Consider the following 12,339-nt stretch of genomic DNA (forward strand, 5'->3'; position numbering starts at 1 on the left):
GTCAATTTTTTTTAAGGCTCTCTTAAACTGTAGTATCAACTTGTTCTCTACAGGATCACACTAACGCATAATGCAATTCTTCTAACTGAATAGCCTACCCATGTCTCAATTTGTTCTGTACAGAACACAGAAACAAATCAAAATCAAATCAAATTTATTTATATAGCCCTTCGTACATCAGCTGATATCTCAAAGTGCTGTACAGAAACCCAGCCTATAACCCCAAACAGCAAGCAATGCATGTGAAAGAAGCACGGTGGCTAGGAAAAACTCCATAGAAAGGCCAAAACCTAGGAAGAAACCTAGAGAGGAACCAGGCTATGAGGGGTGGCCAGTCCTCTTCTGGCTGTGCCGGGTGGATATTATAACAGAACATGGTCAAGATGTTAAAATGTTTATAAATGACTAGCATGGTCAAATAATAATAATCATAGTAGTTGTCGAGGGTGCAACAAGTCAGCAACTCAAGAGTAAGTGTCAGTTGGCTTTTTCATAGCCGATCTTTGAGAGTATCTCTACAGCTCCTGCTGTCTCTAGAGAGTTGAGAACAGCAGGTCGGGGACAGGTAGCACATCCGGTGAACCGTTCAGGGTTCCATCGCCGCAGGCAGAACAGTTGAAACTGGAGCAGCAGCACGGCCAGGTGGACTGGGGACAGCAAGGAGTCATCATGCCAGGTAGTCCTGAGGCATGGTCCTAGGGCTCAGGTCCTCCGAGAGAAAGAAAGAAAGAGAGAAAGAGAGAATTAGAGAGAGCATATTTAAATTCACACAGGACACCGGATAAGACAAGAGAAATACTCCAGATGTAACAGACTGACCCTAGCCCCCCGACACATAAACTACTGCAGCATAAATACTGAGCTGCAAGCTGGATCACCCTGAGCTGATAGGAGCAAACCTTGCAGCTCTCCTATCAACTCCAGAACAGCTCAGGGTGACCCAGCTCTCCTCCTATCAGCTCAGGGTGACCCAGCTCTCCTCCTATCAGCTCAGGGTGACCCAGCTCTGCTCAAATCAACTCCAGAACAGCTCAGGGCGACCCAGCTCTGCTCATATCAGCTCCAGAACAGCTCAGGGCGACCCAGCTCTCCTCCTATCAGCTCAGGGCGACCCAGCTCTCCTCCTATCAGCTCAGGGTGACCCAGCTCTGCTCCTATCAGCTCAGGGTGATCCAGCTCTGCTCCAATCAGCTCAGGGCGACCCAGCTCTCCTCAAATCAGCTCCAGAACAGCTCAGGGTGACCCAGCTCTCCTCCTATCAGCTCAGGGTGACCCAGCTCTGCTCCGATCAGCTCAGGGTTATCCAGCTCTGCTCCAATCATCTCAGGGTGACCCAGCTCTCCTCCTATCAGCCCCAGAACAGCTCAGGGTGACTCAGCTCTGCTCCTATCAGCCCCAGAACAGCTCAGGGTGACTCAGCTCTGCTCATATCAGCTCCAGAACAGCTCAGGGTGACTCAGCTCTGCTCCTATCAGCTCCAGAACAGCTCAGGGTGACTCAGTTCAGAGTATTCTACACTGTTGTGTATATCCATTCTCCTGTCCTCATTTTGTACTGTGGTTTCCTCTAGACCCAGTTGTTTCTCTCTGCTGTTTTAATGCACAAGATGGCCTTAGCTGTTTCAGCAACTTTATACACCTCAGAAATGCCACTGTTGAAAGGCTGACTGTGACCACAGAGGAAGTCTTTGTCTCTGTTCTCCATCACTAATCAAGCCTAATACTGCAGAGACGTCGCAACTTCTAACACCCCAAAATAGTCTGCCGCGGTCGAGAGGCTCGCTGGTTAAAACTGGCACATTTACAGACCTGTTTATTAATGTGCACTGTCCCTGTAAAAACTAAATAAAGTAACAGACAGCACTAGCAGCATGTCTAGGTACTCCTGGGTCAGCCAGACTGTCACTAACTTTAAGCATCAGCTGTCAGAGCAGCTTACAGATCATTGCACCTGTATATAGCCCATCTGTAAATAGCCCATCCAACTACCTCATCCCCATATTGTTATTTTTTTTTCTCCTTTGCACCACAGTATCTCTACTTTTACATTCATCTTCTGCACATCTATCACTCCAGTGTTTAATTGCTAAATTGTAATTACTTCGCCACTATGGCCTATTTATTGCCTTACCTCCCTAATCTTACCTCATTTGCACAGACTGTATATAGATTTTCCTATTGTGTTATTGACTGTAAGCTGCAATATGTAACTTTTTTTCTGACCTGATCAAATTCTCATAGAAATGTGAGTTATAGATCTGTCGTTCTTATTGAAAGCAAGTCTAAGAAGCGGTAGATATGTTCTATGTGCACAATTTCTAGGCTTCGCGTTCTTAAGTTTCATTTTTGCGTCTTTTGGTTTTGTTTCAAACGGATGAAAATACAATATTTTTTGTTTATTGACAAGATATTTCCCAGCGGTTAAGATGGTACAAACCCTAACCCGGACGACGCTGGGCCAATTGTGTGTCGCCCTATGGGACTCCCAATCACGGCCGGTTGTGATACAGACCACTGCACCAATCGGGAGCCCAATTAGGCAACCTATTAGAATTTTAGCAACCAGGAAATGGCGTGACGTCCTGTCTCAAGTTGCTGTGACTTGATGTGATCACTGTTAGGCCTAGTGATGGAGATCATGCGGTATGGTCACGATGGTCAGTCAGCCCCCTGCAGTCTTGTGATGAGTTTATATTCTGACTTCTCTCCTCTCTGTCAGCTCGTATTGTTTCCACTCTCTGTTCATTATGATCAAGACAAAACGCCTTTGTTCCACAGAAAACAGCTCTCTCCCCCTTCCTCCTCGCTCTCTCCCCTTCCTCCTCGCTCTCCTCTCTCTCCTGCCTCCCTGCTCTCTCCTCTCCCTCCTCACTCTCTCCTCCCTCCTCGCGCTCTCCTCCCTCCCAGCGCTCTCCTCCTCTCTGCAGTTGTTCTGTCATTCATCTGACCCTCTCTTCACCCAACCCCTCTTCACACCCTCTGTGCAGTCCTCCTCTCATCTCCTACTATCTTCAGACCCTCTGTGCAGTCCTCCTCTCATCACCTACTATCTTCAGACCCTCTGTACAGTCCTCATCTCATCTCCTATTATCTTCAGACCCTCTGTGCAGTCCTCATCTCCTACTATCTTCAGACCCTCTGTGCAGTCCTCATCTCATCTCCTACTATCTTCAGACCATCTGTGCAGTCCTCATCTCAGACCCTCTGTGCAGTCCTCATCTCATCTCCTACTGTGGTTCTGGAATGAATGGATCTTGTCCAACCACTGACTTTCTCCTTTTGGTATCTGCAAGAGTGTGTCGTTGGAAACCTCAAATTCTGATGAGACTCTGACTGTGTCTGTCTGAGCTGAGCTGCCAGAGAGCTTAAAACAGCTCTGCGCCTGGGTCTGGAGAGATGCAGTAGCCTGGTCCCAGATCTGTTTGTACGGTATTGCCAACTCCCATGATCATTGTCATTTCCATTGCAAACAGATCTTGGATCAGGCTTATGAGAGAGCTCCTACAGAGGAGCCCCTTCAGGGATTCTTACTGACCGCCCCACAGTTCAGCTGGAACATGAGATCTGGGTTGAGGGTTGTTGAGAAATTAAGGTCCTGAACTTCAGAAATGGACAGAATTCTAATCCCTTTGATTGTCTGTGTGTTTCTGCGACAGACGTAGTGACAGGAAGTAGACATTCCAGGAGGTGCTGAGGATCGTCAAGATGGCCTCCATCACCAACCCCATTCACAGCCCAATGCGCTGGAATAGAGTGTGGCGGCGGAGATGTGGGGCGGCATTGCCGTGGTGATCATTTACGCACAAATTACTGGAAAAGAAGCCGGGTGTCGACGATGTGAAGTCCAAAGTCAAGAGACGGATTTGGAGCTGGTGAGAAGTTCTCCCCCCCCCCCCACACACACCTTTGTATATGACTTTGTTATTTGCGTATATTCTATGTGATTGTATGTTTGTACTGTGTTTAGTCAGTCGGTAGGAAAACACCAAGCCCAGTGTTTAGTCAGTATGTCAACCATCCTGTCAGTCGGTAGGAAAACACCAAGCCCAGTGTTTAGTCAGTATGTCAACCATCCTGTCAGTCGGTAGGAAAACACCAAGCTCAGTGTAGAATAACGTCTTGATGCTGTCTAATCTAACTGCCACGTTCTTCACCATCCCAAAGATGGAACAGTTTACTGCCTTACAGTATAATAAATGATTGTCCTATTCAAGCTCAGCATGTTATCACGAGGGACTGAAGGAAGGCTGTGTCATGTAGTTCCTCCCATTCCAGAGGCCTCTTGTTTCCTTCCGTTCCGGAGGCCTCTTGTTTCCTCCCGTTCCGGAGGCCTCTTGTTTCCTCCCGTTCCGGAGGCCTCTTGTTTCCTCCCGTTCCGGAGGCCTCTTGTTTCCTCCCGTTCCGGAGGCCTCTTGTTTCCTCCCGTTCCGGAGGCCTCTTGTTTCCTCCCGTTCCGGAGGCCTCTTGTTTCCTCCCGTTCCGGAGGCCTCTTGTTTCCTTCCGTTCCGGAGGCCTCTTGTTTCCTCCCGTTCCGGAGGCCTCTTGTTTCCTTCCGTTCCGGAGGCCTCTTGTTTCCTCCCGTTCCGGAGGCCTCTTGTTTCCTACCGTTCCGGAGGCCTCTTGTTTCCTCCCGTTCCGGAGGCCTCTTGTTTCCTCCCGTTCCGGAGGCCTCTTGTTTCCTCCCGTTCCGGAGGCCTCTTGTTTCCTTCCGTTCCGGAGGCCTCTTGTTTCCTTCTGTTCCGGAGGCCTCTTGTTTCCTTCTGTTCCGGAGGCCTCTTGTTTCCTTCTGTTCTGGAGGTCTCTTGTTTCCTTCCGTTCTGGAGGTCTCTTGTTTCCTTCCGTTCTGGAGGTCTCTTGTTTCCTTCCGTTCCGGAGGCCGCTTGTTTCCTTGTTTCCTCTGACTCGTGTTTCTCACCGGAGAAGAGAAGTGTTCAGAGTGAAAATTCTCCCTGTAATGTGGACTGAATTTGCTCTCTGTCCACGTGAAACGTCATCATTATGCCCAATCTCAGGACTGATCCTCAGTTTAAAGTCGAGACTGGACTGACTATGACTATGTCTTTTAAAGGGCAACCTATTTCTAATACAGTCACATGACTTTGGACCAGAGCCCTATAGGCCAATATGTAGTGGATAAGAGGCCATGTTAGATGTCCCCAGGGAGAATCCATTCCACAGTCACATGACTTTGGACCAGAGCCCTATAGGCCAATATGTAGTGGATAAGAGGCCATTTTAGATGTGCCCAGGGGGAATCCATTCCGCAGTCACAGCTGCAGTCACCCTCTCTAATGTCCTCTTTCATGCCACATTTACATAGACCTACAAAAATACCACACACACACACACACACACACACACACACACACACACACACACACACACACACACACACACACACACACACACACACACACACACACACACACACACACACACACACACATTGGTAGAGACTATTGTTTTTGTGGTTTGCAGTAGACCCATCTTTACATTACATATCTAGGGGGTAGGTGATGCTAGCTTACACTTCCTGTTTCATTGTGTAGAGTTCTGTGTATGTACAGACAGAACATTAGGCTACAGTGGTGAGGGGACTTGGTGACGGAACGTTAAGCTCCAGTGGTGAGGTGACTTGGTGACAGAACGTTAAGCTCCAGTGGTGAGGTGACTTGGTGACAGAACGTTAACTTTTTGGTGACGGGGCAGTATTCGGAAATTCAGATGAATAACGTGCCCAAATTAAACTGCCTGCTACTCGGGCCCAGAAGGTAGGATATGCATATTATTAGTAGATTTGGATAGAAAACACTCTGAAGTTTCTAAAACTGTTTGAATGATGTCTCAGGCAAAAACCTGAGAAAAATCCAACCAGGAAGTGTGGAAATCTGAAGTTTGTAGTTTTTCAAGTGATTCCCTATCCAGTATACAGTGTCTGTGGGGTCATTTTGCACTTCCTAAGGCTTCCACTAGATGTCAACAGTCTTTAGAACGTTGTTTCATGCTTCTACTGTGAATGGGGAGAGAATAAGAGGTCCTGGAGTCAGATGACTGAGAGAATGACATGAGTTCAGTGGCGCGCGCTCCCGTGAGAGTTATCTGTGTTCCTTTTCATTTCTGAAGACATTGGAATTGTCCGGTTGGAATATTACTGAAGATTTATGATAAAAACATCCTAAAGATTGATGCTATACATCGTTTGACATGTTTCTACAAACGTAAATAGAACTTTTTTGACTTTTCGTCGTGACATTTTGCGCACACTTCCTGCATTTGGAGTAGTGGACTAAACGCATGAACAAAAAGGAGGTATTTGGACATAAATGATGGACTTTATTGAACAAAACAAACATTTATTGTGGAACTGGGATTCCTGGGAGTGCATTCTGAGGAAGATCATCAAAGGTAAGGGAATGCTATACATCGTTGCATTAAGGAGAAGTGTCTCTCCACTGGCTTCTCCACTGGCTTCCAGTTGAAGCTCGCATCCGCTACAAGACCATGGTGCTTGCCTACGGAGCCGTGAGGGGAACGACACCTCCGTACCTTCAGGCTCTGATCAGTCCCTACACCCAAACGAGGGCACTGCGCTCATCCACCTCTGGCCTGCTGGCCCCCCTACCTCTGAGGAAGCACAGTTCCCGCTCAGCCCAGTCAAAACTGTTCGCTGCTCTGGCACCCCTATGGTGGAACAAGCTCCCTCACGACGCCAGGACAGCGGAGTCAATCACCACCTTCGGGAGACACCTGAAACCCCACCTCTTTAAGGAATACCTGGGATAGGATAAAGTAATCCTTCTAACCCCCCCCCAAGATATAGATGTACTATTGTAAAGTGGTTGTTCCACTGGATATCATAAGGTGAATGCACCAACTTGTAAGTCGCTCTGAATAAATGACTTAAATGTAAATATTTATAATGCTATTTCTGATTTTAGTAGACTCCAAAATGGCGGGTATCTGTATTGCTTGTTGTTGTCTGAGCGCTGTACTCAGATTATTGCAAAGTGTGCTTTCGCTGTAAGTTTTTTTTAAAATTTGACACAGCGGTTGCATTAAGGAGAAGTGTATCTATAATTCTTTGAATAACAGTTTAATATTTTATCAACGTTTATGATGAGTATTTCTGTAAATTGATGTGCTCATTCACCGGAAGTTTTGGGAGGTAAAACATTTCTGAACATTACACGCCAATGTAAAATGGGTTTTTTGGATATAAATATGAACTTTATCAAGCAAAACATACATGTATTGTGTAACATGAAGTCCTATGAGTACCATCTGATGAAGATCATCAAAGGTTAGTGATTAATGTTAGCTGTATTTCTGTTTTTTGTGACGCCTCTCCTTGCTTGGAAAATGGCTGTGTGGTTTTTCTTGTCTCGGCGCTGTCCTAACATAATCTAATGTTATGCTTTCGCCGTAAAGCCTTTTTGAAATCGGACAATGTGGTTGGATTAACGAGAAGTGTATCTTTAAAATGGGATATAATAGTTGTAGGTTTAAGAAATTTGAATTATGAGATTTTTGTTGTTTTGAATTTTCCGCCCTGCTATAACACTGGCTGTTGAATAGTGTGTCCCGTGGGTGGGACGCTAGCGTTCCACATTTCCCAGAGAGGTTAAGCTCCAGTGGTGCGGTAGGGTGACTTGGTGGAGGGGCTTTCCAACGCAAATGGAGGTGTTGTTTCCTGATGTGATGTCTTGTGTTTCCACAGATCAAGGCAGAGACCATGAACCTCCAGGGGACAGCACTCTTCTCTTGCGGAGTCATGGGTGAGTGTGGATATAATGGCTCTAGGAGTGGCCCATGGACTAGGTCTTATGGCTGTAGGAGTGGCCCATGGACTAGGTCTTATGGCTGTAGGAGTGGCCCATGGACTAGGTCTAATGGCTGTAGGAGTGGCCCATGGACTAGGTCTAATGTCTCTAGGAGTGGCCCATGGACTAGGTCTAATGTCTCTAGGAGTGGCCCATGGACTAGGTCTAATGTCTCTAGGAGTGGCCCATGATGGACTAGTTGTCTCTAGGAGTGGCCCATGGACTAGGTCTAATGTCTCTAGGAGTGGCCCATGGACTAGGCATAATGTCTCTAGGAGTGGCCCATGGACTAGGCATAATGTCTCTAGGAGTGGCCCATGGACTAGGTCTAATGTCTCTAGGAGTGACCCATGGACTAGGTCTAATGTCTCTAGGAGTGGCCCATGGACTAGGTCTAATGGCTGTAGGAGTGGCCCATGGACTAGGTCTAATGGCTGTAGGAGTGGCCCATGGACTAGGTCTAATGGCTGTAGGAGTGGCCCATGGACTAGGCCTAATGTCTCTAGGAGTGGCCCATGGACTAGGCCTAATGTCTCTAGGAGTGGCCCATGGACTAGGCCCAATGGCTGTAGGAGTGGCCCATGTCCTAGGCCTAATGTGTTGTAGACTATATGTTCCTCCCTGACTATTACCATGTTGTGTTGTAGGCTATATGTTCCCCCCTGACTATTACCATGTTGTGTTGTAGGCTATATGTTTCCCCCTGACTATTACCATGTTGTAGGCTATATGTCCCCCCCGACTATTACCATGTTGTGTTGTAGGCTATATGTTCCCCCCCTGACTATTTCCATGTTGTGTTGTAGGCTATATGTTCCCCCCCTGACTATTACCATGTTGTGTTGTAGACTATATGTTCCCCCCTGACTATTACCATGTTGTGTTGTAGGCTATATGTTCCCCCCTGACTATTACCATGTTGTGTTGTAGGCTATGTGTTCCCCCCTGACTATTACCATGTTGTGTTGTAGGCTATATGTTCCCCCTGACAATTACCATGTTGTGTTGTAGGCTATATGTTCCCCCCTGACTATTTCCATGTTGTGTTGTAGGCTATATGTTCCCCCCCTGACTATTACCATGTTGTGTTGTAGACTATATGTTCTCCCCTGACTATTACCATGTTGTGTTGTAGACTATATGTTCCCCGCCTGACTATTTCCATGTTGTGTTGTAGGCTATATGTTCCCCCCTGACTATTACCATGTTGTGTTGTAGGCTATATGTTCCCCCTGACTATTACCATGTTGTGTTGTAGGCTATATGTTCCCCACCTGACTATTACCATGTTGTGTTGTAGGCTATATGTTCCCACCTGACTATTACCATGTTGTGTTGTAGGCTATATGTTCCCCCCCTGACTATTACCATGTTGTGTTGTAGGCTATATGTTCCCCCCTGACTATTACCATGTTGTGTTGTAGGCTATATGTTCCCCCTGACTATTTCCATGTTGTGTTGTAGGCTATATGTTCTCCCCTGACTATTACCATGTTGTGTTGTAGGCTATATGTTCCCCCCTGACTATTACCATGTTGTGTTGTAGACTATATGTTCCCCCCTGACTATTTCCATGTTGTGTTGTAGGCTATATGTTCCCCCCCTGACTATTACCATGTTGTGTTGTAGGCTATATGTTCCCCCCTGACTATTACCATGTTGTGTTGTAGGCTATATGTTCCCCCCCTGACTATTACCATGTTGTGTTGTAGGCTATATGTTCCCCCCCTGACTATTACCATGTTGTGTTGTAGGCTATATGTTCCCCCCTGACTATTACCATGTTGTGTTGTAGGCTATATGTTCCCCCCTGACTATTTCCATGTTGTGTTGTAGGCTATATGTTCCCCCCCTGACTATTACCATGTTGTGTTGTAGGCTATATGTTCCCCCCTGACTATTACCATGTTGTGTTGTAGGCTATATGTTCCCCCCTGACTATTTCCATGTTGTGTTGTAGGCTATATGTTCCCCCCCTGACTATTTCCATGTTGTGTTGTAGGCTATATGTTCCCCCCCTGACTATTACCATGTTGTGTTGTAGGCTATATGTTCCCCCCTGACTATTACCATGTTGTGTTGTAGGCTATATGTTCCCCCCCTGACTATTTCCATGTTGTGTTGTAGACTATATGTTCCCCCCTGACTATTACCATGTTGTGTTGTAGGCTATATGTTCCCCCCCTGACTATTACCATGTTGTGTTGTAGGCTATATGTTCCCCCCTGACTATTTCCATGTTGTGTTGTAGGCTATATGTTCCCCCCTGACTATTACCATGTTGTGTTGTAGGCTATATGTTCCCCCCCTGACTATTTCCATGTTGTGTTGTAGGCTATATGTTCCCCCTGACTATTACCATGTTGTGTTGTAGGCTATATGTTCCCCCCTGACTATTACCATGTTGTGTTGTAGGCTATATGTTCCCCCCTGACTATTACCATGTTGTGTTGTAGGCTATATGTTCCCCCCTGACTATTACCATGTTGTGTTGTAGGCTATATGTTCCCCCCTGACTATTACCATGTTGTGTTGTAGGCTATATGTTCCCCCCCTGACTATTACCATGTTGTGTTGTAGGCTATATGTTCCCCCCTGACTATTACCATGTTGTGTTGTAGGCTATATGTTCCCCCCTGACTATTACCATGTTGTGTTGTAGGCTATATGTTCCCCCCCTGACTATTTCCATGTTGTGTTGTAGGCTATATGTTCCCCCCTGACTATTACCATGTTGTGTTGTAGGCTATATGTTCCCCCCTGACTATTACCATGTTGTGTTGTAGGCTATATGTTCCCCCTGACTATTTCCATGTTGTGTTGTAGGCTATATGTTCCCCCCCTGACTATTACCATGTTGTGTTGTAGGCTATATGTTCCCCCCCTGACTATTACCATGTTGTGTTGTAGGCTATATGTTCCCCCCTGACTATTACCATGTTGTGTTGTAGGCTATATGTTCCCCCCTGACTATTTCCATGTTGTGTTGTAGGCTATATGTTCCCCCCTGACTATTACCATGTTGTGTTGTAGGCTATATGTTCCCCCCTGACTATTACCATGTTGTGTTGTAGGCTATATGTTCCCCCCTGACTATTACCATGTTGTGTTGTAGGCTATATGTTCCCCCCTGACTATTTCCATGTTGTGTTGTAGGCTATATGTTCCCCCCTGACTATTACCATGTTGTGTTGTAGGCTATATGTTCCCCCCTGACTATTACCATGTTGTGTTGTAGGCTATATGTTCCCCCCTGACTATTACCATGTTGTGTTGTAGGCTATATGTTCCCCCCTGACTATTTCCATGTTGTGTTGTAGGCTATATGTTCCCCCCTGACTATTACCATGTTGTGTTGCAGGCTATATGTTCCCCCCCTGACTATTACCATGTTGTGTTGTAGGCTATATGTTCCCCCCCTGACTATTACCATGTTGTGTTGTAGACTATATGTTCCCCCCCTGACTATTACCATGTTGTGTTGTAGGCTATATGTTCCCCCCCTGACTATTTCCATGTTGTGTTGTAGGCTATATGTTCCCCCCTGACTATTACCATGTTGTGTTGTAGGCTATATGTTCCCCCCTGACTATTACCATGTTGTGTTGTAGGCTATATGTTCCCCCCTGACTATTTCCATGTTGTGTTGTAGGCTATATGTTCCCCCCTGACTATTACCATGTTGTGTTGTAGGCTATATGTTCCCCCCTGACTATTTCCATGTTGTGTTGTAGGCTATATGTTCCCCCCTCGACTATTACCATGTTGTGTTGTAGGCTATATGTTCCCCCCTGACTATTACCATGTTGTGTTGTAGGCTATATGTTCCCCCCTGACTATTACCATGTTGTGTTGTAGGCTATATGTTCCCCCCTGACTATTACCATGTTGTGTTGTAGGCTATATGTTCCCCCCTGACTATTACCATGTTGTGTTGTAGGCTATATGTTCCCCCCCTGACTATTTCCATGTTGTGTTGTAGGCTATATGTTCCCCCCCTGACTATTACCATGTTGTGTTGTAGGCTATATGTTCCCCCTGACTATTACCATGTTGTGTTGTAGGCTATATGTTCCCCCCCTGACTATTACCATGTTGTGTTGTAGGCTATATGTTCCCCCCTGACTATTACCATGTTGTGTTGTAGGCTATATGTTCCCCCCTGACTATTACCATGTTGTGTTGTAGGCTATATGTTCCCCCCTGACTATTACCATGTTGTGTTGTAGGCTATATGTTCCCCCCTGACTATTACCATGTTGTGTTGTAGACTATATGTTCCCCCTGACTATTACCATGTTGTGTTGTAGGCTATATGTTCCCCCCCTGACTATTACCATGTTGTGTTGTAGGCTATATGTTCCCCTGACTATTACCATGTTGTGTTGTAGGCTATATGTTCCCCCCCTGACTATTACCATGTTGTGTTGTAGGCTATATGTTCCCCCCTGACTATTACCATGTTGTGTTGTAGGCTATATGTTCCCCCCCTGACTATTACCATGTTGTGTTGTAGGCTA

The 12,339-nt window shown here is 46.1% G+C and overlaps 1 pseudogene; it reads left to right on the top strand.

Annotated features, from left to right (window-relative positions):
• LOC106577409 (protein FAM53B-like) overlaps positions 1 to 12,339 on the top strand; it is a 94,136-nt pseudogene that overhangs the window by 20,455 nt on the left and 61,342 nt on the right.

Source organism: Salmo salar, chromosome ssa18 (assembly GCF_905237065.1).
Source record: "Salmo salar chromosome ssa18, Ssal_v3.1, whole genome shotgun sequence".
NCBI classification, from domain to species: domain Eukaryota; kingdom Metazoa; phylum Chordata; class Actinopteri; order Salmoniformes; family Salmonidae; genus Salmo; species Salmo salar.